This window comes from Kogia breviceps, chromosome 7 (genome assembly GCF_026419965.1).
Source record: "Kogia breviceps isolate mKogBre1 chromosome 7, mKogBre1 haplotype 1, whole genome shotgun sequence".
Classification (NCBI taxonomy): domain Eukaryota; kingdom Metazoa; phylum Chordata; class Mammalia; order Artiodactyla; family Physeteridae; genus Kogia; species Kogia breviceps.
Genome location: NC_081316.1, coordinates 109,977,879 through 110,004,665, shown reverse-complemented (window position 1 = coordinate 110,004,665; position 26,787 = coordinate 109,977,879). Strand labels below are relative to the sequence as shown.

The window sequence follows — 26,787 nt, the reverse complement described above, 5'->3', positions numbered from 1 at the left end:
CTATTCTCCATAGTGGCTGTATCAATTTACATTCCCACCAACAGTGCAAGAGGGTTCCCTTTTCTCCACACCCTCTCCAGCATTTGCTGTTTGTAGATTTTTAAACTATGCCCATTCTAACCAATGTGAGGTGATACCTCATTAAAACTCTTAGAGGAAAACATAAGAATGCTCTTTGACATAAATCACAACAAGATCTTTTTTGACTCACGTCCTAAAGTAATGGAAATAAAAACAAAAATAAACAAATGGGACCTAATAAACTTAAAAGCTTTTGCACAGCAAAGGAAACTATAAACAAGACGAAAAGACAACACTGAGAATGGGAGAAAATATTTGCAAACAAATCAACGGACAACGGATTAATCTCCAAAATATAAAAACAGTTTATGCAGCTCAATATTAAAGAAACAAACAACCCAATCATAAAATGGGCAGAAGACCTAAATAGACGTTTCTCCAAAGAAGACATCCAGATGGCCAAGAGGCACTTGAAAAGCTCCTCAGCATCACTAATTATTAGAGAAATGCAAATCAAAATTACAAAGAGGTATCACCTCACAACAGTTAGAATGGCCATCATCAAAAAATCTACAAACAATAAACGCTGGAGAAGGTGTGGAGATAAGGGAACCCTCTTACACTGTTGGTGGGAATGTAAATTGATACAGCCACTATGGAGAACAGTATGGAGGTTCCTTAAAAATCTACCTTATGATCCAGCAATCCCACCCCTGGGCATATATCCAGAGAAAACCATACTTCAAAAAGATACATGCACCACAATGTCATTGCAGCACTATTTACAATAGCCAGGACATGGGAGCAACCTACATGTCCATCAACAGAGGAATGGGTAAAGAAGATGTGGTACAATGGAATATAAGCCTTAAAAAAGAATGAAATAATGCTATGTACAGCAACATGGATAGACCTAGAGATTGTCATACTGAGTGAAATAAGTCAGAGAGAGAAAGACAAATATCATATGATATCTCTTATATGTGGAATCTAAAAAAAGGGTACAAATGAACTTATCTACAAAACAGAAATAGAGTCACAGAGGTAGAAAACAAACTTATGGTTACCAGGAGGTAAGGGTGGGTGGGGGAGGGATAAACTAGGAGATTGGGATTGACATATACACACTACTATATATAAAATGGATAACTAATAAGGACCTACCGTACAGCACAGGGAATCTACTCAGTACTCGATAATAACCTATATGGGAAGAGAATGTAAAAACAGTGGATATATATATGTGTATAACTGGTTCACTTTGCTGTAAACCTGAAACTAACACTACATTGTAAATCAACTAGACTCCAATAAAAATTTTAAAAAAATAAAAGCTGCTCGGTGGCTCTGCCTGAGAGTAAGCAAGAGTAGAAAGAGAAAATGAAATTAACTAAGTTCACTTAAGAGAAGTTGAAACTTAGGGACAATATGGTCTGCTGCATCATCCATGGGATTGAATTATGTGTCCATTGCCATTAAGAATGAAGGGTTTGGGCTTCCCTGGTGGCGCAGTGGTTGAGAATCCGCCTGCCGAAGCAGGGAACACGGGTTCGTGCCCCGGTCTGGGAAGATCCCACATGCCGCGGAGCAGCTGGGCCCGTGAGCCATGGCCGCTGAGCCTGCGCGTCCGGAGCCTGTGCTCCGCGGTGGGAGAGGCCGCAGCAGTGACAGGCCCGCGTACTGAAAAAAAAAAATGAAGGGTTTATCGTGTCCTAATTACTTAAACACATTATAAATGAAATGTGCATAAGGACTCTGTTTGATTCCAAGTATAGACAGGCCTCTGAAATATACCATGTTCAGAAGAATTTTAAATAATTTTTTAATGGTCCAGGCCCTATACAGATCATGTAGAAAACCTGACCTCTGACCACTGTTGTAAATCAAGAATGGTTAATTTAACCTTTCTGTCCTTCTACGTAATGATCCATGGCAGATATGGTTCTGAGCACTTGTTCTACTCAGGCAGTAAACATTTCCTGAATACCCCACTATGTGCTAGATGTTAGGCTGGGCCCAGTAGAAACAATGGTTATTAACACACTGTTGCTTATCTTCAAGAAAACCTCGGTTTAGTATGTGAGATAGGCCCATAATCGGTAACCACAATACAGTGTGCCAAATATTAGGATTAGGAAGGCATACTGTTTGTACTATGTGTTCAGCTAGTCAGTCAGATCATACTACTATATTAGGAGAGATGGAAGAAAAGGTTCATTAATTGAATGTCTACTGTTTGCTCTATATTTTATATAGGTCATCTCATTTACTCTTCACAAGAGTTCTACACAGTAGATATCACTTGCCCCAGGCTCTATGGCTCAAGGAAGAAAGTCACTTACCCAAGGGTAGGTGTTTAAAAAGGCTGGACTAGGATCTCTCTCTCTCCAAAGCCCAGCTATTTTCCCTAACCCTGAAGCCTGCTGGGGTGCTACATTTATTTGTATATGTCTGTCTCTTAGAATGGGTTGTATTCATTTTAGGGTGAGAATCTTGCCTACCTCATTATTTTCCTCCTATGCCAAAGTATACTGATTAGTTGGTCAACAAATATGCATTTCATAACCAAAAGGTAGTACAAGTTTCACAAAAAGATGTTCCCTAGAAGAACATAATTGGCATTGAGTTATTATTTGTAAGAAAAAAATGAATGAGAGACTGTATGAATGAGTCAATGAATGCATGAATGAAGGCTGAACTTGTTTTTGGCCCAGGGCACTTGCGTTTGCTGGTCCGTGGTTGGGGATTGTCTTCCCCCACATTTTTACATGACTTGCTTCCTCAACACTCTCTTCAGTTCCCAGCTCAAGTGTCACCTTATCAGCATCACCTTCACCGGCCACCCTATGTAAATAGCAACTACCCCTCCAGCTGTCACCTCCACCTCCTGACCTGCTCCAGTTTTTTTTTCACAGCACTTTACCACCCCTTGACATACAGTATATTTGCCAGTTCATTCATCCTGTCCTTCCACGGGCGCCCACACCCCACGTGAGCAGAAGCCTTTTCTACCCTGTGTGCTGCTGCAGCCCCGATGTTGTAAGTGCTCAATTAATATCTGTTCCAGGAATGAACTTGACTGTTAAACACAGTCATAGAGATCAAATTCCTTCCTTACCTTTTCTCTTGTTTTGCCTGGAAAAGTTAAATAATTTTATCAATGCTTTAAACAGTGCTGTGTTCCAAAAGTATCATCTTTCTGTGAAAAAGCTATGAGGTTGTCTTTTCTTTTATGTCTTTGTCATGTGCACAGAGGATGGGGTTTTATTGGGATATGTCACTGCTTTTTCCCATCTGCAGAAGTTGGAGATAAAACAGCATGTCCAATCTCTCCTCAGTGAGTTGAAAGGTTAAAAGAAGTGCTTTCTACCCCCTAAGAGGAAGGTGTTTTGACTCTCTCCACTTCTACTTTCTTCCTCATGACTCGATTTTGGTGGTGGTTTGGAAGTTAAGTGAAAGATAGTTTTAGCCACTATAATATTGGAAGAGCAAAAAGAAACTCTGAAGGTTAATATTTACTAGCAGGACAAAAGAGTTGCAAACAGCTCAACTGGAGTTTTCCCTGTCTCCTGCAGATAACTCACAATCAAAATTCTTTCACTGTAAAGGAGGGCCCTTCACTATCTTATGCAGGCTCTTTTTTTGTCTTAGATAATTAGAGAAAGTACTCGTTTCAAGATAGCATTGAAACATAATACTGTAAGAATATTCATTGCAATGGAATTTTACCTTTATGATAATATTATCTAGGGGCAACCAATCTCATTCCCCAATTCTCTGTGTCTCTAATTACTTGGAGAAACATTCTAACATTGTGATATTTAAGGGTAGGTCCTATGTGACTAGGGTGTTAACAGACTTTAATGCAGAACCTTCGGGGTTAAAAAAAACGATGAGCTACTGAGTGCACACTCAAAGCTGAAACAGTAATAATACTTTATATGACACTCCACTTTTCTCACTTTTTCGTCACCACCCTCTCTGAATTAGAAAAAAAATCAGAATTGGAAATTTTCCCCAAATTACAGGAGAGATTCCAAGATCAATAACATCTTACAGTCACACAGCTAGAGAAGATACGGCCCAAACTCGAGCCCGGGTCTTTGGGCTCCTATGACCTCCTCAACTTGCTCTCAACAGCCCAGAAAAATGGAAACTGTGCCATGTACTATATAGGCTCTCCCCTTTAGGATCTAGTTGCTGGATCTCCAAGTCAATAACATATCACAGTTTGGACCATATTGAAAAAAGGAAGAATTTGTGGAGACAATTCAAGATGAGGGCAAACCTAGCAATTGTGACCCAGCCCAGGCCTGTGACTTCTGGGGAGAAAGCCCTGAATCACATACTGAACAGAGGGAAGCAGAAGTCCCCAAATGAGCTAGCTGCCAGAGCAGGCTGATTTGGGGTCCAGCCAAGCATTTACTCTGAAACCCTCATGGATTATTCAGCAGTAAATCATTGTTTCTCTTCTTAAATTCTTTCTCCGCAAAGAGGAGTTATTTCCTTTATGATTAATAGTCCCCTGAAACTATTCATGTGGGTGCATTTCTTTATCGCCTCTCTGTCCTCTCTCTCTCCCTCCCCCCCCTCACCCCTTTCCACATCCCACCTCCCTCTTTTCCCCTATTTTGCTCTTTTTATCACAGCTTTTAAATCCTCATTCTTGCTTGGGATGTTACTTTTTATTACTGCGTTAAAAATTACCACAAAGTTGGCATCTTAAAACAACACAAATTTATCATCTCGAAGTTTCTACATGTCTGAAGACTGGGCAGAGCATGAATCCTCCACGCAGGGTCTCATTGGGCTGAAATCAAGGTGCCAGCTAGGGCTTCAGTTCTCATCTGGGTCCTCTTCCAAGATCACTGGTTGTTGGAAGAATCCGTGTCCTTGAGGCCATTGGACGGAGATGCCCCTTTTCCTGCTACCTGTCAGCCCAGAACTGCTTTCTCTGGCAGTTCCTTGTCATCTGCCCCCACTGTCCATTCACAACCCAGTGTTTGCTTCCCTCCAGAGCAGCTGGAGTCCGTCTTTCTGACCTCCTCTTGTACAACCAGCTGGAGAAAGCTCTTTGCTTTTAAAGGACCAATGTGATTAGGGCAGGTCATCCACGGTGCCACGTAGCATAACCTAGTCACTGGAGTAAAGTCCATCATAGTCTCAGTCCCAGCGCTGATGCAGGGCATGCATACAAGGAGGATGGGAAATCCTGGGGACCATCTTAGAATTCTGCCTACCATATTTAGCTTCGTACTCCATTTGTGTAGCATGTTGTACACATCAACATTTTTTCTTTTTCTTCCCAGGACACAATTCTGCCCTCCTATTTGAACCACTCTTCATTTGTCCTTTGAGAAGCCAGTTTCTTGAATCTCCCCTTTCTCCTTCCACACTTCCCAAGCTCAGAGGGTATGATATTGTATTACTTATATTACTTATCTCTCCTCCATAGGACTTAGCAGCGTGTCTTACCAGCAAAGATGTTCATTATATGTTTGTGGGATGAGATTGGATTGGTTCGAATCATTGCATGTCTTTGAGAAATTAGGCATTTAGCTAGCAGACATTTTTTTTAAACATCTTTATTGGAGTATAATTGCTTTACAATGGTGTGTTAGTTTCTGCTGTATAACAAAGTGAATCAGCTATGTGTATACATATATCCCCATATAGACTGCTTTATTGCACTTCCAGGCCTCAAGGACCGAGCAACAGTCATCGGAACCTCTGGCAGTCAGCTCGCTGGACTGACACTGCAGTTACCTGTCTAGGTTGCTAGGAGAGAGCTCCCAACCAACTGATGATTCTATGATTTCATCGAATGCAAGAGGCAGTCAAGAATGATCAGGGGGAAAAAGGCCTCTTTATAAAGAGTGCATTAAACTCTCTACCTCTTTTCCATTTCATGCTCACTCATTGTATTTTTTTTAATGTACTTTAAAAATCTTTTTGAAAGCAACGTCTTTTCTATTCAAGTGGAATAATATGATTCACCCTGCACTGCCCATGGTCCCTACTGTGCTTCCAGGGGCTACAGCAAAGGGCTACTTTCCCTTACAGCCTTTGATTTGTTCCTCTACATCCTGTAATTTCCATCCACACCCAAGAGCCAAGTGCTGTGTGGGGCTAATTAAACACTATAATTATCTATGAGTTATGGCCCAGAAGCAGAGAGAAAATCTAATACATGTCTGATTGTAATATCAGGTAAATACTCAAGATATGTGACTGGTGAAATGCAAAATATTCTGTTCATTTAATATTCATGATGAATAGTGAATTAGTCTAATCACATTAGCTATTCTATTCATTTATTAGGTGAGAGTGATTAGATGTGAATAGCTGTGGAAAAAACCCTCTCGAGTTGCAAAAATTAGACTTCTATAGTTTTATTATGTTTATTTTCAACGGAGGGTAATTGTCTGTAGATTTCTCTGAGACTAGTCTACACCCCTCCCTCATCTTTGCCCCTTGAAAAACTGAGTGCAGATTACAAGGGTAGAGAGAGAAGATGAGACAATGCAGATCTGGCATACAAATGCTCATATAGATTGTACAAACAAGTGAAAATATTGCATATCAACATTGCACTTCCAAGGATATAACCATACGATTTTTTCTTTTTTTTTTAAATTGAGGTATAATTTACATACAATAAAATGCATAAATCTTGCCACTATGGAAAATAGTATGGAGGTTGCTCAAACAGCAAAAAATAGAACCACCATGTGATCCAGCAATTCCACTCCTGGGTATATATATATCCAAATAAAATGAAAACACTAATTCGAAAAGATATGTGCACCCCAGTGTCCACAGCAGCATTATTTATAAGAGCTAAGATACAGAAGCAACTTAAGTGTCCTCAACAGATCAATGGATAAAGAAGATGTAAAAAAAAAAAAAAGAAAAAAGAAATGAGAAAATCCAAAACAGAGGTGATATATGTATACATATAGCTGATTCACTTTGCTGTACAGTAGAAACTAACACAATATTGTAAAGCAACTATACCCCAATAAAAATTAAAAAAAAAAATAGAAACTAGAAAAAATACACACACACACACACACACACACACTGGAATGTTACTCAGCCATTAAAAAAATGAAATTCTGCCATTTGCAACAATATGGATGGACCTAGAGGGTATTGAGCTTAGTGAAATAAGTCAGACAGAGAAAGACAAATAGTGTCTGTTATCACTTATATGTGGAATCTAAAAACTAAGACAAACAAATATAACAAGACAGAAGCAGATTCACAGCTACAGAAAACAAACTAGTGGTTACCAGTGGGGAGAGGGAAGGGGGAGGGACAAGATAGGGGCGGGAATTAAGAGATGCAAACTACTATGTATAAAATAAATAAGCAACAAGGATATATTGTACAGGACAGGGAAATATAGACTTTTTTTTTAATTCTCAAGAAGAAAAAACCCACCATATTTATTTAGTTTAACACTGACCCAGATCTAAAGAAAAAGATGTCAAACATAACCTAGGATATATACCTACGCATGTACCCCATGACCCAGATAACCTAAAAGAAAAAAATAAGGGCAAAGTTCTGTCCAACAGATAAATTTATCTTCGCTTCTGGAAGATGTTTCCACATCCTCTCCCTCTTGCGGCCTCTTGGGCCTTCAGAATAGCAGCATTTCCCCGACCAGCCCTGAGCCTTGGGTTTATTTTTCATGCTCTTTAACATGGGTGGGTTTTTCAGCATGTCATGTCGGGTAAAATCAGAAAGCAGATCTTGCTGCCATGGATGTACCCCTGCTCCAGCTGTGCCACTCGGCCATCTCTGTATGTGACTGTGATGTTGGCCATCTGGCAGTTCATGTTGTCCTCAGCTTCAATGAGCTTTCCTCCATACACCTCACCAGTGATCGTCTCCCCTGTCACGATGTGACCCTCACTCAGCCTCATGTAGGACTTTAATCGCATGCCGATAGACATTTCAGCAGGAAGAGAGTTCGGCTCTGGTCTCCTCCTCCTTTCTGGTGCAGAGGTGACTCTTGCGACTGTGAGGGTGTGAGGCGAGTGAATGGCGGGTCCTGCCTAGACATTATTTTGCACTCACTTTAAATGGAGTATAATCTATGAAAATATTGAATCACTGTGTTGTACACTTGAAACTAATATGATATTATAAATCAACGATATTCAATAAAAAAATAAAACTTAAGGGTACAGCTCAGTGAATTTTTACCTAAATAGATGCCCATATAAGATCCACGTTTCCTAGAAATGTTCTCTTGTTCCCCTTCTCAGTCAATACCCACAGCCTCCCCAGAGGTAACCACTATTCTCACTTCTATCTCCATACACTGGGTTAGCCATTCATCCAAATGGAATCATACAGTCCCATAATACTTTTTAAAGAACTGTATGTATAAAATTTTAATAGAGAAAAGCAAAACAAAGGGGCAAATCTATTATCCCACCACCACCACCACCACCACCAAAAATGAAAAAAAGAAAAGCTTCAACATCAAAACAATTGATATATACATATCATTAAATATTTCAGACACAACAGAAAAGCATTTGGGAAAGCCCTCACTTTTCAAGAGCTGTTTATTACTAAGCAAACCCTGCTGGATCTTCCCCATTGGTTCCTTCAGATCCCCCCTCCATCCCTCTGCAGCCTTCTCTGGGCCCCTGGAGGCTGGCCTCCGTGGGCTACATCAATGGCTCCTGGCTACCTTGTGTCTACTTGGGAACTGAAAAGGATAGCACTAGCCATTGATGGGAGGGCAGCAGTGAGTTAGGTGGCATGTTCATTCCGCTGACTCTCCCTGCTTCACCTCAGGCAGCCTCTCCTAAAGCTAGCTCCTCTCCCCAAGAGTAGGAATGGCCTTTCCCCTTGACTCTTAGGCCAGGCTGGTTACACTTCCCAGCTTGGGCTTGCCCCTGATTGCTTCAGCACCTCTGGCTGGCTTTCCTTCATCCTTCCCGTGCCTTTGTAAATAACCCCTTCATTGAACTCTACTCCATTTGCATGTGCTCTCTTCTGCCACTGACTATCATCCACATTAAGTTTTAAATAGGGTTTTTAGGAAATAATTCTGCATCCATCATGTGCATAGGCTATACAGTGCTTCATGGGTGATAAACTGTTTCTACAGGTTCGCGTTATTAGCTACCTCCTTCTAATCAAAGGACACTTACATCATTCACATCCCTAATTCATCCAATCTTTAAGCAGAACAAGGAGACTTGTCTTCAGGCATGAGCAGGTAGAACCAACATCGCTACAGTGGAACTGAAGCCCAAGGTGGATGAGAAAATAGTCAGAAAACAACTAACTTATTTCAAGTGTCCAGATCCCTAAATCCAGACAAACTGCATCCTGGAGTGTGAAGATACTTGGAGGTGCCATCTTTTTTAAACAACTGTGGAAAGAACCAGAGATGCTTACTGTGAAATAGCAAAGACCTGAGAGGAGGGGACAGGAGAGCTCTCTAGGGATGAGACCATCTCTGAGGCTCCAGAGGATGGGTTCACAGCCAGGCGGTGGAGGTTACAGTGAATGCGGCTCATGGCCTGTCAATTTCACTTCATTCATTCACTTGTTCAACAAATAATTACTGAGAACCTGCCACTTGCTGGGCACTGTACTCAGTGCCAGTATAATAAATGTAACAGTAAACAGAGACAAAGCTCCTGATGCCATAGCTTGTTTTTATGGGAATAGACAATAAGTAAATAAAGGAATATATAATACGTCAAGATTGATAAGTGCCGTAAAAAAGTAAATCCATGTAAAGAGGGTATAAGGAGGTGAAGGAGGGTGCTCCCTTTTATACAGTGTGGTCAGGTTCAGATGTCTGAGAAGGTCTCTTCTCTGAATGATCCACTTAGATATCTGGGTGGTGGGGTGGAGGTAGGAATTCATGTGGATACACAGGAGAAAAATGGTCCAAGTGGAGAGAACAGCATCTACAAAGGTCCTGAGGTGGGTGCATATTTCATCATGTTTGGGGAATAACAAGGAGATGATGACTGAAGTCAGATCATCATACCCAGCGGTGAATAAGGAAATTGGTAGAAACTAAGCTTCTACCTTAATCTGCTGGAGACAGATTGTATAGGGTCTTGGGCCCTTCATAGTACTTTGCCTTCTACTTTGAGTGAGATAGGAAGCTATTGGAAGATACTGAGTAGAAGAGAGATATGATATGACTGTTTTAAAAGGATCACTCTGGATCTTGTGTAAAATAAACTATAGTTGAGTGGAGGAGGAAGTAAGGAGACAGTTAGGAGGCTGTTAACCCCCGTGAAAGAGGATGGTGAGCTGGACTAAACTTAGGGTGTCAATAGAATGGTGAGAAGTGGTTGTTAGATTGGGTATATTTTTGAAAGAAGAGTCGATAGCATTTGCCATTGAATTGGAGGTAGGATGTGATAACAAATGATGTGTCAAAGATGATCTCAAGGTTTTAGAGAAGAGAAAATTATAGCATGTAATTGTCATTTATTGAAACAGGAAAAACTTCACAATAGCAGATTTCAGGGGAAAATGAGAAGTTTGGTTTGGAATGTGATAAATTAGAGACATCAGTTAGACATCCAAGCAGAGCTGTTAGGGAAGCAATTGGCTATATGAGTCTGGCTTTCAGAAGAGAGGGCCGAAATGGATATAGAAACTGGGGAGTTATCAGTATATGAATGGTATTTAAAATCATGGGATTAGATGAATCCCTCTTTCCCACCCCTAAGTTTGTGTAAACTGAGAACTGAGCCCTGTGGCACTCAAAGATTTTGAGGTCATGAGGAGGAGAAGGAACCGTACCAAAAAAAAAAAAAAAAAAGATTGAGGAGGAACTGCTGGTGAAGTGGGGAAGTGGGGAGAACCCAGAGGGAGTGGTACCCCAGAGACTAGTGAAGAAAGTGCTTCAAGTGATCAACTGTAGCTAAGGTTGCTTACAGTAGACCAAGCAAGATGGTGCCTGAGACATATATCCAGGGTAAACTCTAGTTCAGAAAGATACATGCACCCCAATGTTCATAGCAGTGCTATTTATAATAGCCAAAACATGAAAGCAACCTGAATGTCCATTGACAGATGAATGGATAAAAAAGATGTGGTGTCTATATACACATATATGTGTGTGTGTGTGTGTGTGTGTACACACATATTACTCAGCCATAAAAAAGAATGAAATAATACCATTTGCAGCAACATGGATGAACCTAGAGATTATTATACTAAGTGAAGTAAGTCAGACAAATACCATCTGATATCACTTATATGTGGAATCTAAAAAAATGATACAAATGAACTTAACTACAAAACAGACTCACAGACATAGAAAACAAACTTACGGTTACCAAAGGGGAAATGGGGGGATGAATTGGGAATATGGGATGAACAGATACACACTACTGTATGTAAAATAAACAACAAGGACCTACTGTATATCACAGGGAACTACATTCAATATCTTGTAAAAACCTACAATGGAAAAGAATCTGAAAAAGAATGTATATATATATATATATATATATATACATTATATATGTATATATATGTATATTATGTATATATAATATGTATTTATGTGTATGTAATATGTATGTATACATAATATGTATATTATGTATATATATATACATACATATATATATGACTGAATCAGTTTGCTATACACATAAAACACTGTAAATCAACTACACTTCAATTTAAAAAAATAAATTTTTAAAAAGAAATTTCAACATACCATAAAAATAGATAGTGCCTGAGAATCATCTTTAACTTCTGGCAACGCGAAATTCTTTTGTGACCTTGACTAGAGCCATAGAGGAGTCATGGGAACAAACACCCACCTGGAGGGAGTTCAAGAAAGAACTGGAGGGGAAATGATGGAGCCAGAATGTATACACAACTCTGTCAGTGGGTTTTGCTGTAGTGAAGAAGACAGGAATGGGGTAGTAACTATAGGGGGTGTGGGGTGAAGGAAGATGCTTTGGGTTGGTGGTTTGGCTCAAAGATAGGGACTATTCCACCATGTTTTCAGGTGACAGGAATGATCCGGTAGAGCAGTGTTACATGTTGACATGGGGGACAGAGGGGAAACTGCTCAGGGCACATCCTTGAATAGGGTAGAGGATAGGAGTCCTAGTGCACAAGTAGGAGGGGTTCTGTAGGGCCAACCAGAGTCATTCTTAGCTTATCTGCTTTATATTTTGCAGTTCCACAGAGACTTTCACCAGCGGAAACATGAGTGTTTAACTACTGAGGTTAAAAAAAAAATTGATAACTATTTGCTTTATTTATCTCTCACATGTTTTTCTGAGCCATTTTACCCCCACCTTACTAATAAGGAAGGCTCATAAAAGTTATATGACTTGGGATTAACATATACACACTACTGTACATAAAATAGATGATCAACGAGGACCTACTGTATAGTACAGGGAGCTCTACTCAATATTCTGTAATAACCTATATGGGAAAAGAAGCTCAAAAAGAATGGATATATGTATATGTGTAACTGAATCACTTTGGTGTACACCTGAAACGAACACAGCATTCTTAATCAACTATACCCCAATATACATAAAAATGAAATAAAAATAACAACAACAACAAAAGTTATATGACTTCATCAAGTTCTCAAAGCTTCTATGAAAACCAGGTCTCAAACTAGTTCTGGCTGATTCCAAAGACCATAAATGTTCCACGACATCGGAGCCTAGAATTCCCCCGGAAGGCCCACCAGCTAACGCGAAAGGGACATCATCATCTTAAGATGCCAGGCAAAGAAAAGCACAACTGCGTAAACCTAGAGAATCCCACACACAAGCACCGAGGAAGCAAGAGTAAGTTACAAGCCTGGCCCCTGCGCAGTGACGCCTTTGGGGAAGATGTGGTTCACGTGATAGGTGGTAAAGGCAGAGTGAGGGAGGCGCCAGCATTTGACAACATTACAGGAAGATCCTGAGAGGAGCTGGTCTCCAAAGTAGGGCTGATGAGTCCCGTATGGATGGGAGGGAGCAAATGTTTCCACTTGAAAGTGGGGCAGTGGAAGTTGAGAAAAGCATTATGGGGCTTCTCTGGGTTTCCAGTCACTTCAGTGAACACTTATTAAGCCCCTACTGTGTACACAGCACAGGCCTTCATGTTCAGGAATGAAGAAGAGCAGTCTTCCTTCCAGAAGTTACACAATGAACAATTCGAATTCACATAAGATTTCTAAATACCTGTATCAGTCAGTGTTCTCCAGAGAAGCAGAATCAAAAATACATAAGTAGAGATATAGATGATATATATAGACATAGATCAGATAAATTTATTTCAAGGAATTATATATAGGGCAGGCCAACAGTCTAGAAACTCGGGCAGAAGTTGATGCTGCAGCCTCGAGGCAGAATTCTTTTTCTCCTCCAGGAAACTTCAGTTTTTTTTCTTAAGACCTTCAGCTGATTGGATGAGGCCCACCCACGTTGTCCATGGCAATCTAGTTAATCAACTGTAGCTGGTAACCACATTGACAAAATACCCGTCGGGTCAACACCTGGATCAGTGCTTGATTAAATAACTGGGTACTCTAGCCCAGCCAAGCTGATACATAACACTAAGCATCCCAGTATCCTATCAGTTCTCAGTTTAGTCCATAGAAGCCAAAAGCAGATACTCTATTTTAGAGACTTTTGCCTTTTAGAATTGCTATGGCCTGATCAGGTGTTGAGCTGTAGACCAGTGAGGGGTCAGAGGAAGGGCTGTCTCCAATCCTTGGTACTGTTAAGGGTGGTTTATAAAGGTTCTAATTCATTGTAATTAATTTTTATTGTGCAGAGGCAGAAGGCTGCAAGAATGAAAGGGGGTAATTTCACAAGTCAAAATAACAAATAATACAAATAGTCCCCAACTTCCCAGGAGCAGATCGCAGATCACCATCTCACACACACACACACACACACACACACACACACACACACACACACACACACACACGAGAGATTCACCCAGGAGCAGATCGCAGATGACCATTTCTCTCTCTCTCTCTCTCTCTCTCTCTCTCTCTCTCTCTCTCTCACACACACACACACGAGAGAGATTCACCACAGGGCGGGCTAGGGGAGAGAAGCCCTCCTTGGTTGCGCTTGTTGCAAACAATGAAACGTTGCACGTAGCCTCTTTGTTCATCTCCAGGCTCGGAGCCTTGGAGAACCGAGCAGTGCAGGCGCGTGTGCCGGATACTAAGTCTCATTTCAAAGCCGCTGAGCCCACGGCGTAACCTGACGGGTGACGTGGGAGCGGCTGCGTGCTGGGAGTGGCAGGCTGGGATCCGCTTTGAGCATCCGCGTGGAGGGACAGGAGATGCAGAGGAAGACGAGGCTCTGCGCTGTGGAGTATTTTCTTTCTCGGAGGGTGAGGCAGGAAAGGACTTGACTTTCTCCGGCCTGAAACCCCGTGTTGGGGTTTCAGGAGTCTTGAGTAATGACTGGTATAGGTTTCTCATGGAGGACTCATTTATCTAGGTGCCAGTGGGTGAGCCTGGCTTCCCAAACTTGAAAATTTAGATTTATTGGGTGCCAGAAATTGGACTGGACACCATTTAATAGGCCCATGCACCATGAAGGTGAGGGTGGGAGGATAAGTGTCAGGAGGGCAGAATGGTTGGGGAAGGGGCTCAGTGTGAAGGAAAACAGCAAAATCTGATTAGCGCCGTAGAATGCTGGCCGCGGCGGGCAGGAAATACAAGACTCTGGAGAAACCGGTGGTTTCTGAACAGAGCCGAAATCAGATAAACCTTCGGGAAGAGAGAGAGGGTGGAGAGGAAATAATTAGTCTCTCGGAACTTAAGGAAGGGACTTGTTGGAGGGGGAGAGAGAGAGAGAGAGAGGGAGGGATGGAGAGACAGACTCCTCCTGAAATCTACAGAAGGCAGAAGTGCCTTCAGAAGAGGCAGATCGATAAGAAAGCCATTTGCTGGTTACAAAAAAAAAAAAAAAATGCATGTATCTTGTTCAGCCTCTTGCTCTGAAATAGAAGAAAAGCTTTGGGATTTATGGAATGTGGATTTACATAGAGAGGCCCTGGAATATATAAATACTCGGCTGACTTCTAATGTCAGCGAGAGAAAGGCCGAGGGAGGCACGTTTGCAGGAGGGAAAAAGTGAGAGAGGGGAAGTGAAATCCAAACCCTGGACTCCGTGCCTCATCCCCCAAGTGAACATGGGGAATTCATATCCCTTCTCCGCGTGCTTCAATTTCTTCATTATTTTTATCTGTTTTCTCCCTGGGGCTGGGGAAGCAGTGTAAAAATGACTTCTCGGGCTTTGAGACATTTAAACAAAAAACGGTGTAATGCAACGCAGCTGATCTGAATCTCTCTACTCACAAACATAGATGTTCATTCAATATTTATTGTGTTTCTTTTCTCAGTGCAAGGCACTGAGTTAGATTCACGGGTGGAGATGTGCATGGTAAGTACTTCATTCATTCAACAAATATCTGGGAGGAAAATCTTCCCGCAAAGTGCTCCCATCTTTGTGGGGATAGGTGGACAGGTAAATTCACGTGCACGGCATGCCGGAGACTTGAAGGAGGGCCAGCTGAATCAGACAGAAGAATCACAGACACCTTCCTGGAAGAGGTGACTTACACGCAGGCTGTGGGCCCCTGGCACTCACTGGTCTGCTGACAATCACGTTTCTCAGTCAACAACCCAGATGTTTGGGCTATATGTCAGCACACATCTAGGCATTTGGAAATGCTTGGATTTCTGGTGATTAGATCCAAATGCCCACCAGCACTCGTAGAAAGGAGAGTATGCATGTACCTTGTAAATAATGCAAGCATGGATTGTGTAATCATTGTTTTTATGAGCCTTTCTTCTTCCACCAGGACGCAGATCATCAAAATCCTTCACTATTTATTATACATTAGTTTATCACTTGCCCTCAATTACATGGTGAAATTTATATGTTTGCACATGACCAAGGTGGTAGGCCCCGTGGCCCAAGGCAATTAGATAAGGCCTTAAAGAAATCAGACTGTGAACAAGGCAGAAGTTTAATAAAATTTGAAACCCACAGCTGTCAAGCTACATGCAGCCCTGTGTTCACAAATATCAGGCAAACATCATGACAGAATTGGTCAGGGTAAGAAGCGCTTTGCATCCCATTTTGGTGACAGATTTAAAGACTCTGTCGGTGTGTGCATGTGCACACGTGCGCACATGGGTACATATACATACATACGTGGGTATATCAGCATGCCTGCATATGCATATGGTGTATTTATATTGACGTAGGGATGTGCTAGAGGGAGGAAAGTGAAACTGCGTAGGCAATGCTTCTTTTCAGCCGTCCCCAATCACTTGGTCTCTTCTTATTTCCCTCTCCCTAATCACCGTCTTATCCCACACAAACCCCCAGACAGCTCAGAGCTCATGCCCCTCACCTCAGTATTCCCCCTCCAGCTCCAGAGAAGCCTACACTCTGATCCCTAATACACATAAATGTCCTTCCCATGAAATACTTTAATTTCAACCACTAATACAGCCAAAAGATAAAGTCCAGATGATGGTAGAAATTTAGGAATGAATTGGCAACCAGTCAAGGGTGGACGTGGGGGTGAGAGGCGCAGGAGAGACTTTCCTGATCAGGGGAAATGTACAAGAAATGATGATTCTGAACACCTGGAGAGCCGCCTCAGCGCTAATCCCTGCTACATCCGGCAAAGCTCTGGCATCCTCTTACTTGGAGTCAGTCTCTTTTCTGTCTCCCAGCGCCTTTTGCAATCACCTAAATAGATACTTATCAGATTGCATAGTCACTTATTAGTTATTTGTTTCCGGCCATCTCCCCCTCTAGACGGTGAGCTCTTCAAGTGAGGGGACCATGTCTTCCCAGGTTCTAGCACGATGCCTCGCTTGTAGTAAATGCCCCATTTTGAAAGCATTCCAATGAATTTACCTATTCTGGGTCAGTTTCTCACCTGCAAAATGCAAGTTTCTCCCCTCATCCATCCATTTATTTACTTGCCGTTTGCTGGACAACCTGCTAGGTTAAGTGCTGTAGGAAGCATACAAATGCATAATCTAGTAACTTATCTAAAATAACATTCCCTGCCTACCTCCCAGTACCATAAGGAAGAACAAAGAGACCATGTGTATGAATGAGTTTTGGAAACTGTACACGCTACCTGAGGTAAGGGGTGATCTTTATTCTTACTCATTACATGTGTCGTGCTGATGCTCTGGGCCCTCCCGGCCCTGCAAGGGTTATTTTTGCAGATTCCCCTGTCTCCCCTCTCTGTAGCTCCCAGCAGATGTATTAAGTGTAATCTTGGAACTGTTCCAGGTTCCCTCTTTAAGACTCAGAATGTTCAATATTTCCTGTGCACAGCAGGCTCTCTGGGCTGGCGTGATGCCAGGTGCTGTGAAGGGCTCACTCCCCAAGCGTCCCTGGTGTCTGGGTCCCAGCCCCAACTCGTCCAGGCTATTCCATTGGGCCTGCTTGGGAAGCAGGGACAAAACCCCAGCAGAAGCTGCTGCTGCAGCCCCACCAGCTCGTATCCAAGACAACCTGCTGTCCTCCTCCCTCTGAGCACCAGCTGAGGAGGGAAGTCCCACCACCCAGAGCCCCTCTGCTTCCTGACTCAGCCTGAGCCCTGCGGGGGGCAAGCGGGGCATTTGGGCTGTCCCAAGGCTCTGGCTTGTTTGATGGTGGAATTAGAACTTTTGAGAGGTCAACAGGAAAAGAGGTGAACAGTAGCAAATGGAGTCCCCCAGATGCTTGCCGAGCTCACATCATGGGACTTAACCCCACCTCACCATGTGGCTGACAAGACCCCATCTGGTTCTGCAGTGAAAACTGCCTTCTTGTGACTGCTCAGGGCTAATGCTTCTCATGGCAGCAGCACAAATGGAGTCCATATCCTTCTCCAAAACTGATGGGATCTTGGGGAGCATTTCCACGTGGATGCACGGTCCCCAGTCCTCCTCTTTCCTCCCTCTTTTTAATTAATTTGCATAATCACTTGCACTGGTTGAACACATGTGACACACTCAGGACTCATGGTTGCATCTAAATGGGAACCAGTTTTGTGCTCTTAAATGTAATCTTTTCCTGACTCTTTCCCCACCCATTGTCTTTCTTTGCCTTTGGTCTCCCATGCCCTCCTTCTGTTTCTTTTTTCTCCAACCTCCCACATGGCGAATTCCATGGTCACTGTGACCTCCCTCCATCAAATACCCACCCTCTTCCCCAACCGCATCAATTCAATCGAACAAGTAGATTCCGCAGTAGAGAGGAAGGAAACTAAGATTCATTGAGCTCCTCTGAGGCACCAGGCAGTGTGTCAAAATGCAGAATACAGACAGACAAGCTCCCTTGCACACGCAGAGCTCACCTGTAGCCTAGGGGCCAAGCTGATGCTACCGCACCTACCTAATGCCCAGACCTACTAAGGCAGGGAAGGCATACCCCAAAAGTACAGGGTAAGAGCTACAGAGGCCCTTAAAGGGCATGACATCCAGAGCCCAGCCAGTAGGAGATTCTCCCACTGAAGGTCACTGAGAAATGGTTACCTTTCCTTGTGGAAAGAATTGCAGTCCCAAGTTCAAGTTCAAGCTCTGCCTTTAACTGACCTTTGTTAAGCTGTAACTTCTTCTGCCCCTCAGTTTCCACATTTAGAAACTAGGACAATTGAACCAAATAACCTGTTATATCTCCAGTTCTGAAATGCTTTGAATCTGTGAATCCTTTCCTGATCTTTGCTTTGTGACCCAAAAAACTGTGTTAAACTGATAAAACTGTATTAAAATGGACTGTGAGAACAGGTAGATGTCAGCTGTATTTTTGTCCATAGACCAGATCTCTGAATTCTTGTCGTAATGGTGTGTTTGAGGCTATAATGGTTTGTAATCATTCTTGGTATATAGCATGTGTCTGACTACTAAAATCAGTGCTTCTCTTAGTGTTAGGGTCCATGTTATTCGGAAAAACAGACTGTTATTCATTGTGTAGACATCCTTACTGGAATCCTGTTCAGACAGAGCTTGAGCTGCTTGAGCTAATGAGAGAGACCTTTTATCAATCCCTGGAGGTCAGCAGATGTGGGCTTTATGGGAAAAGTGAAAGAATGGGGGAAATTCCATCATGGTCATGAACAGGCACTTCCAGTAAATTCTTATCCATCAAGGGAGAGTAACAGGTTGTTCTGTTCGTGGCAAACAGAGAATCTTTATAGATGCTGCATGGATTATCAATTTTCAAAGGTTGAAAGAAACATGGAAATATACCAAAAAGTTGCTATGAGTAAGTTAATCCTCTCTGAAGATTCCAAAACCCTTTGTATGGGCATCACATAGCAAATGAGAAGTATCAGATTTAGAATATAATTGTTGCTATTCGTCACAAAAACAGTGGGGCTCCTGTTTATCAATTCTGTTACTTTTGGGGAAAAAATAATATTACCAAACATGATCTGGGTTTCCTCTCAATCCCCATTTCCAACGACTTCCCTGTTCTGCTCCATGCTCTAGCCACAGCTGGCCATGACCATTTCTAGAAAGAGACGGAGTTTCCCACTCACACACCTGTGCTCCTGTACATCTTCTCTCCTAGCTCTCACTGCCCTGCTTCCCTACCTGCCATCTCAGCTGTGGTCTCCTTCATAAACCATCCATAATATCCCCCTAAAATATGGGATTGTTCCCATTTCCCAACTCTCACAACTCTTTGTTTTCAACTCTCTTAAGGTATTTATCAATGCTGTGCTCTTTGAACCACATGAATCTATCTAGTTCTGGCACTGTCCTTTAGAGGAAGTTTGACATATAATCTGCCTGAGGGCATAAATATTCTCGTTTGGCTTACACCTCTTGATAGGAATAGACACATGGAACTATTCATCAGGATTTAAAATTTTGAAAGCATAGATGATGCTCTGTATTCCGTATCCTTATATGGCTGTGAGCATCTTGCGGGCAGCATCATGTATAAGCAAACTGCATTCCTGTCTCCAGCACAGAGCCTGGCATGTGGGCGGGAGCCATAAATGTTTGCAGAATTAAACTGAACATAATAAAAGGACACCTTGGTGCATTCACACATGAGCGGAATGCTAGAGAGGCAAATGTTCACCAAACTTACATCTCTCATTTTCAACTGAAAAATAAAAACACATTTTACATTGGAAAGAGAAGCAATGGCATATGCAATCTCATTTGGAAGTTCAGATGATTTACTTTGATAAAGAAGCATCATGAGCTGTAATCTTTCAGGATATTGTGGACGAAGGCCACGCTGTCAGGTTGGCTCTTTACAGTCATAGATATCGATTCATTCATCAAATGTTACTGAGTATAACTATGAGCTATGAGTCGTTAAAGTTTTAGGGTTGCAACAGAGGAACAAGGCAAGATTCTTAAACTCATGCAGGTTATATTCTAGAATAGGAAATAGGATAAGAAAGCAAACAAATAAGAAATATGGTTGAGTGATACAAATACATCAGGGTGGTGATAATAAAAGTGATGGGGAGATTAGTATTTAGGAAAGATGGATGGTCAGGGAAGGTTGTTTGGAGATGACTATTTGACTTGAAGGAGATAATTAAGTGATCCATGCAAGTGTGTGAGGGGAAAGTATTCCGAGTAAAAGGAACAGCATGGGCAGAGGCTCTGAGGCAGGAGAATACTTGGTTGCTTGAGGAAGAGAATAACAAGGAAGACAGGGTAGCAGAGAAAACTGAACAGGGATGAGGTTGGGACAAATGGCAAGAGATGAGCTCAGGGCAAGAGGAGTGGACCAGATGTAGGAAGTTAGGATACAGTAAGATTTGGATTTTACCCTAAGATGGATGCTTTTGGAGGAGGTGGAACTGAAATGTGACATGATCTCACCTGCATTTTAAAAGCATCACTCTAGCTTCTATGTGGAAACAGACCGCGAGATGACAGGAGCATTAAGCAGTCTGGAGACATTGGAGCCAGTTAGGAGGCTACAGCAATAATCCAGGATGCTGGTGGCTTGGACTAGTTTGTGAATGGTGAGGATGGTAAGAAGCGATTGGGTCCTGGATATATATTCAAAGGTAAGCTATAGGCTTTGCTGAAGGACTGGATATGAAGTCTGAGAGAAAAACTCCAAGGATCTTAGCCTCATCAATTGGAAGAAGAGAGTTGCCATTTACTGAGATGGAGTAGATTGCGAGAGTAGGTTTTGGGGTGAGGGAGTTCAGCTTGGTATATGTTAATTTGGGGATACCTATTCGTCATCCAAGAGAGATGTTGAATAGGCAATTAGATACATAAGATTGGGGTTCAGGAAAGACATTCAAGCTGGATATATAAATATATGAGTTGCCCTCAAATAGTATTTGTATTAGTTTGCTTGGGCTGCTATAATGAAATGCCACAAACTGGGTGGCTTAAACAACAGAAATTTATCTCTCTCAGTTCTGGAGGCTGGGAAGTCCAAGATCAAGGTGCCAGGCAATTCAGTTCCCTGGTTAGGGCTGTCTCCATGGCTTGTAGACATCACCTTATCTCTGTGTCCTCACTGGACAAGGGAGAGAGAAGAAACAAGTTCTCTGGTGTCTGTTCTTATAAGGGCACTAATTCCATCATGGGAGTCCCACCCTCATGACCTCTTCTAAACTTAATCACCTTCCAAAAGCTCCATCTCCAAATACCATCACATTAAAGGTTAGGCATTCAATATATAAATTTGAGGGGGACACAGTTCAGTCCATAGCAGTATTTAAAGCCATGTGCATAGAAGTACATAAAAGAGAAAAGAGGGGAGGGGAAGGAAAGGAAGGGCAAGATGGAAAGGGAAGGGAGAGGAGGAGGGGGAGGATGAGAGGTTTAGAGAATGGAGCCCAGGAGTGGGGGGAGAAGATGAGGCAGAGCCAGCAGTGATCATAGAGAAGGTATGGCCTTGGGAGGGAGGAGGGAACCAAGAGAGTGTGGTGTCCTGAGAGCCAAGTGAAGAAAGAATTTCAAAGAAGATGGATGATCATCTGGGTTATGTGGGATAGATCAAGTGGGATGGGGATGCAAACTGACTATGCATTTAGCAGCTGGTAGGTCACAGTGACCTTGGCAAGTGCAATTTTGTCAAGTGATGGGGATGAAACGCTGACTACAGCGCGTTCAAGAGAGAATGGGTCCGAGGGACTGGGAGCAACAAGTATTGATCACTCTTTCAAGGCATTTCACTGTGAAAGGAGTAGAGAAAGATATGATAGCTTGAAGAAAGCAAACACTTCTGCTTTAGCTGAAGAACCACCGGGAACTTTACTCACATGGTGGGGAGATGCTCCGAAGGCTGGCTCGGCCCACTCAGAGGACGTGCCTGTGGTTTAGAACCTCTAGGAACTGCGACTCCATCTACTCACTAAAATCACAGAAGGCATAGCCTCTCTGCAAAGCCCCAAATCAGCAGCCCCTTATTATCTGGAATGACTAAGGTGCACATATCCCTTTCCCTTCTCTTCCTGCCTGGATCTGCGTGCACAATTGGGTATGGCCACCAGCACAATGACAACTTCCTAAGGTCAAGAACCCAAAGCCAATTGGAAAATTGTGTTGTGAGCAAATCTCTGGCAAGGTGGATGGAGAAAAGGAAGAAGGGGGACATGAAATGGGTAGGTGTAAACGCATCCCCAGCTCCCTGGATCCCACTGTGCTTGGGCACCTGGCAACCATCTTGGATAGGGTCAATCACCTCTTCTAAATCTGCATCAAGGGATGCAGCGAACTTACATTCTTTGCTGACAGGGGTTTCCCCATTGAGCCAGGTGTACTTAACAGCTACAACATGCTTTGTCTGCTTTTCAATTTGGCCTCTTTAACAGAGGCTCGAAAGTTGGCGAGAAGTGGCCCTTGTACCAAGGTGAAACTAGCTGTTTAGTTTAATTTCACCCAATTACTTTTCATTGAGCACCGGCTAGAGCTAGATACTATGCTGATTTGTGCAAGGATACAACTTTAAAAAAAGAATAGAATTTGCTTCCATGGAGCTCACAATCTAAGTCAGTGGTTCTCAACCTGGGGCCGTTTTGCCCCCCAGGGGGCATTTGGTGGTGTCTGGAGACAATTTTGATTGTCACTACCAAGGGAGGATGTTACTGGCATCTAATATGTAGAGGCCAGAAATGCTGCTAAACGTCCTATAGCACTCAGACAGCCTCTAATCTCAAGAATTATCTGATGTAAAATGTTAATAGTGTCAAGACTGAGAAACTCTGATCTAAGAGATACGACAGCACACATATGAATAACTCTAGTACAAGAGAGACTGTGATAAGCAACAGTTGATGTTTCCAGAGATCCTTAAGCTTTGGAGAGAGACAGCATCTTAGATTCAGTAGCAAGATGCCTCTAGTGATTCTGGGAATTCCATCTAGGGAAAACAAAACTCCAGCAAGTTCCTGCATGGGTATACGTATGTATTCATATGGCCTCTTAGTGGAAACAAGGGTCTTCTGTATACACAATCATGTTCCATCCTCACAACAATCCTATTTAGGGGTCCTCCATCTATTCGAATAACTGTAACTGAAGAATAGTCCTCCGCTATTTGGAAAGGCCATTCTCTCCAACTGAGAGAGAGACAGGGACCTCAGCCCAGCCAAACAGCCAAATTGACCCTGGCGGTCACTGATGTCAGATGCCCCAGACAGATGTCCGTCGTTCCTCAACAACTGTCTTAAGCAATCCGAGTCGGTATGCACACCTCCAGTTCAGATTTGGAAACTGAAGTTTAGTGACATGACTAAGATCTCACTGTTCCTAACTTGCAGTGATTTGGCTCAAGCCTTGCCCTTCTGAGGCCAGATGCAGAAATCTTTCTACCACGAGAAGCTGCCTCTTTCCAAAACAACAATAGGCATCAACACCATTATGGAGCTTAACAATTCACACAGTGATTTCCATATCCACCCTTTTTCTCCCCGGGTATTTATGTGGGCAAATGCATGGGAAGGAGTGGAAAATACATCCTGCATTTAGGCTGAAGGAGAGAAGGAGTCCTCACCTGTATTTTTATCAGCCACATCACAACTCTATCTTCATACATAAATCATGGAGGACATGCAGCTATAGAGCCACCTGGCATCAAAATGGAATCAGACTAAAGGGTTTCTCCAGTAGCATCATGCACCGCATTTATGTACCCTTAAAAAAAAAAAAAAACACTCAGGGGGACTCAAGTATGCTAATGGCTTAAAATGACCAAGTTAAAACTGAGCCACGTGATTTTATTTAAATACAGATGGTCAGGTTTTGTTACATCTACAGAGCAAAGAGCTGATACAAAGTGGTGCCCTATACATATAAACCAGCAAAGCCATTTTACAACCCAGAGTTTGAAAGAGTCTATATAAATGTAAATTACCTACCAAAGGGAGCATAAAATCTATGGATGTGAAAATGAGACTACTATCTTCCCTCATCCAGCTCAGATTGGGCCATGTGGGTTTCACATGGCTTTCTCTCATTTGAGGAGTCTCTGGAGCATGGATTTAGCTGAGCTGCTGTGTACCAGCATTTCGGCTGGCCACGATCCAGTGACCTGTGTTTCCTCTGTGGTAGTGTGTCAATGCCAGGGGGGGTTTCAGATCTTGCAGAGACACTGAGGCTTCATGCATCTGCTTTGTCGCCCCAGCGTGACTTTGATCCCTTGGATTCTCCAACAGGAGTCTTCCAGGCAAATTCAGGGAGTGGGTTGACCCAGTAATTCAGCCTAAGAGCTAGTAAGCCAGCTTTGTCCAGTGCCAAAACTGAGCTCTAGTTAGAAATGAAATGCTTCTGAAAGCTGACTTAACTCTTTTCCACCACTAACGTTGTGTTTCCTTAGGGACCCTGCAGTAGCCATTCCCTAAATGAGACTCCGGGGCATGCAAGAAGTTAAAGTTGAGCTTCTCCAAGCCTGCCCTTCCCAATAAGGGAGGATGGGGCCCACAAGGGGTAGAGGATTGATGGAATAAAAGAGAATGACCACAAAATGCTCAGAGTTCATGCAGGAAGAACCCAGAGAAAAACAATCTAGCTAAATGAAATTGTTTTCTTCCTTTCCAACCGCAGTATATTAATTGGGTACAAATCGGTCCACTTAATGCCAATTGACATTAAGCAATTTACCATTTGATGGCAATTGAAAACCCATGCTTAGTGCTCCAAACTCCCTTGATTGTTCTGAACAGATTTCCCATCCTGAAGTGGAAATGGATTTAATTTGATCTCTTCAGTCTGTTCATCATTATGTGTAAAACAGTAATACTGGTACCAGGAAACCAGCAGCTACCTGGGCAGTGGACTATTCAAAACAGAGGCATTCAGTCATTGGAGAAAATTCCAAAGAAAGAGTCACTATATAGTTGTAATGATGGCTACTGACGTGGGGCAGCATGGTTGTTCTTTGTTGCTATTGATGTCTCATTGTTTTGATTTCTTCTTTTTTTCCTTTTCTGTTTCTTTAACGCCAGAGGGGTTTAAAGTTGAGAAAAGTCCTAGAAAGCAATCTAATTCAGCTCTGTCGCTTCTCCAATGAGAAAACTGAGACCTAAGGAAGTTACGTGACTTGCCCAGATACTTAAAAACAATAATCTGTTCTCTTTTCTTCATGCCTATGTGTTCTTTATTCTCTTACATGCCCACTCCTACCCCACCTCAGAGCTCTATGGGCAGAGAAGTAATGGAAAGAACATGTAATCTGGTAACAAAGGACTTGAGTTCAACTGATGTACCTCTGTCACTTAACTTCTCAGGACCTCAGGGTGTCAATGAAAGAGGAATAAAGGTCCACACCTCCCAGTAGTTTTGAAGGGAAAAAACTTATGCAAAAGCACTTCGAAATCTGCAAAGGAACGTGACATGTAAGACATTGCCTGACCAAAACCCACCATGGAATGGAGATCAGCCAAATGGGTCAAAGGTTGAAAGTCAGGCAAGGAACAAATTTTGAGCCGTTGGCAATAAGAGCCATAGCACCCCAGTTCTCTCCACTCATACCTGAAACTAAAGAAAGATCAGGGATTAGAAGCCTGAAAATATTTGCAGATGTTTGGCATGGCTGTGGTTAGCCTTTTGACTTTTGGAACAAGTAACGTCTAGTGATATTTGTTCCACTTGTTTTTCTTTTAACTAAGTTGTCAGCGTATTGTTTGCAAACTTAAATTCTAAACATCTATTTTGTAGAAAGCTATCTAATCACTTATCTGAAAAAAGGCAAACATGGCCTTATGGACTTGCCCTGTAATTATACTTTAAAGTGAAATACACAGAGCCTTAACTTATATTCTGTTGGCAGTGTACCCAAATCCTTTATTAAACTGTTTATAGAAATATGTGCCATTGGCACTTTCACAAGTAGAGGCATAAATGGAATAACATAAAAGCAGATCACACTAGAAGCAGCCCTGGGCTAGGAGACACAAATGATTGCTTCTTATAGCTATGTGACTTGGAGCAAGTTACTTTACCTCTCTGAGTTTCCGAGAGGTAAATGGGGATGCAAAGCGGGGATAATGACCCCAGCAGGAAACGCGATCATATCATCCAGGTCTCAGCTCAAATGTTCCCTGATCAGAGGAGCAATAGTGGATGCTCAGATAACCCGCCTCTTTCAGGATTGATGCATCATCCCCCTAGCTGCTGAGACAGTTGGCCACTGACCACTCACAGCTGGGCCCCTTCACAGATAAACCTCAGCAGTCCACCTCATCCAAGATCTCACTCTCCCCCATCCAAGGCAGGCCATGTACCATACTGGCCAATAAGAAGGTCTCAAG

General features: G+C 42.5%; 1 long non-coding RNA gene and 1 pseudogene across 1 annotated transcript in view; one reads left to right on the top strand and one right to left on the bottom strand.

Moving 5' to 3' along the window:
• Nucleotides 1–26,787, top strand: part of LOC136794526 (uncharacterized) — a 278,261-nt gene that overhangs the window by 244,275 nt on the left and 7,199 nt on the right. Inside the window, exon 3 of the long non-coding RNA XR_010841472.1 lies at nucleotides 5,331–5,433. This is a non-coding gene — a long non-coding RNA (uncharacterized lncRNA). The remainder of the gene's footprint in view (nucleotides 1–5,330; nucleotides 5,434–26,787) is intronic.
• LOC131760076 (small nuclear ribonucleoprotein Sm D3 pseudogene) lies at nucleotides 7,556–7,985 on the bottom strand (annotated as a pseudogene).